Below are 2631 nucleotides of genomic sequence, written 5' to 3'. Positions count from 1 at the left end.
CTCTCCTGCAGGCCTGGTCACCCCCAACTGCCCTCCCATGTGGGCCTGCACCCTCTCACAGTCCGGGAGCCATCAGAGGATGTCCAACTGCCACCTTATGCCTGCTGCACTCGCCAGCCATGAGCCCAGCTTCTGCCTGAGCAGCACTCCTCCTGATGGAGCGCACTGACCAGCAGGTGGCTGCTCCTGCATTGAGCAGGATCAGGCTGAAACGGGCTCTCTGGCATCCCCCTGGAATGAGAGAGGGTGCAGGCCAGGCCAAGGGACCCCACCAGTGCTCAATCAGGGCTGGGGAGGGATGTGGGGGGTTGGCCAGCTGGGGAGGGACTGAGGGAGGGCTACAGGGCATGTTCGGCCTGTCTCACTCAGTCCCAATCAGCTGACCCCAGCAGCAAGCTAACCTACCAGTCAAATGTCTGTCCCCTGGTGGTCAGTGAACGTCATAGCAAGCAGTTGAGCGGCCTTAGCATATCATTAGCATATTACACTTTGGTTGTACAGATTACTGGACAACTGAAAACTCAGCATATTAGGCTTTTATTATATAGGATATTACTAGGAAACATGACAGAGATTTTACCGCCTATGTTTTCTTCTAGGAGTTCTATGGTTTTGAGTTTTATATTTAAGTCTTCAATCCATTTTGTGTTCAACTTTATATATTGTGTTGGAAGGTGGTCTAGATTTTTTTTTGCATGTATTTGCCAGTTCTTCAAGAACCATTTATTGAATAGACTGTCTTTACCCCATTGTATGTTCTTGCTCCTTTCTCAAATACTAATTGACCAAATAGATGTGGGTTTATTTTTGGGCTCTCTATTGTGTACCATTGATATATATGTCTGTTTTTATGCCATTAACATGCTGTTTTAATTACTATAGCATTGTAGGATACTTTGATGTCAGGAAGCATGATACCTCCAATGATTTTCTTCTCCCTGGAGATTTCTGTGTCTATTCAAGGTCTTTTGTGGTTCCATATAAATTTTTGAAATATTTTTACTTGTTCTATGAAATATGCCATTGATAGTTTGATAGAAATTGCATTGAATTTATAGGTTGCTTTGGGTAGTAAGTACATTTTAAATATGTTAATCCTTCCTGTACATGAACACTGTATATGCTTCCACTTATTTATATCTTCTTCATTTTCTTTCTTCAGTGTCTTATAGTTTTTCTGAGTACAGGTCTTTTATACCATGAATTAAATTTATTCCTAGTTATTTTAATTATTGTGATGCAATTGTAAATGAGATTGTTTTCTTACTTTCCCTTTATGATGGTTCATTACTGGTTCATAAAAATGTAACTGATTTCTCTATATTTATTTTGTATCATGCCACTTTATTGAATTTATATATCAGTTCTAAGAATTTTTTAGTGCAATCATCAGAATTCTCTACATAGAGTGCCATGTCATCTGCAAATAATGACAGTTTTAATTCTTCCTTCCAATTTGGATGACTTTTATTTTTTATTCTTGTCTTGATTGTGGTAGCTAGGACTTTCAGTATTATGTTTAACTAGAGGCCAAGTGAACAAAATTTGAGCACAAGGGGGGTGTCCCTCAGTCTTGCCTGTAGCCTCTCACAATCCAGGACCCCTCAGGGGATGTCTGACTGCCAGTTAAGGCCAGATATCACTGCGGGATTGGGCCTAAACTAGCAGTTGGACAACCCGCTCGCAATCCTGGAATGCTGGCTCCTAACCGCTCACCTGCGTGCATGCCTAATCACCCCTAACCACTCTGCATGCCGGACTCATTGCCCCTAACCACTCTGCCTGATTGCCCCTAACCACCTCTACCTCGGCCCCTGCCAACCACTGCAGATGCCTCTACATTGGCCTTTGCTGCTTCATCCAGAAGGTCATCTTGAAGAAAGTCCATAAGGTCAGGTTATTTGGCTATCCAGTCTAATTAGCATATTAAGCTGTTATTATTATAGAATAGAGGCCCGGTGCATGAAAATTCATGCACTGATATGCACCCAATGCAGGAGCACCCAAATACATAAAAAAATTCCTGGAAGATATCAAGGGAGAGATTGACAACAATACAATCATAGTAGGGGACTTTAATACATCAGTGACATCACTGGATAAATCCTCTAGACAAAAAATCAGCAAAAACCAGCAAGCCTAAATGACTCACTAGATCAAATGGACTTAATTGACATTTTTAGAACATTTCACCCCAAAGCCAAAGTTTATACATTCTTCTCAAGTGCAAATGGGATGTTTTCAATAATAGACCATACATAGGGTCACAAGCAAAATCTTCCCAAATTCAAGAAGATTGAAATAATTTCAAGCATTCTCTCAGACCACAACGGCAGAATATTAGAACTAAATAACAATAAAAACAACCCAAAAATTCAACCAATTGGAAGCTGAGAAGCATGCCCTATTAAACAATGATTCGGTTACCAAAGAGATCAAAGAAGAAATTAAAAACATCCTGGAAACTAATGACAATAAAAACACAACAATCCAATATCTATGGGACACAATGAAAGCAGACCTGAGAGGGAAGTTTATAGTTCTACAGGCCTACATCAAAAAAGAAAAAAAAATGGTGATAAATCATCTAACTCTACAACTCAAAGAATTAGAAAGAGAGCAACAAGAAAA

The sequence above is a fragment of the Myotis brandtii genome, unplaced genomic scaffold, assembly GCF_000412655.1.
Source record: "Myotis brandtii unplaced genomic scaffold, ASM41265v1 scaffold1707, whole genome shotgun sequence".
Lineage (NCBI taxonomy): Eukaryota > Metazoa > Chordata > Mammalia > Chiroptera > Vespertilionidae > Myotis > Myotis brandtii.
The sequence above is the reverse complement of the archived record's forward strand: the minus strand, read 5'-3'. Positions refer to the sequence as shown.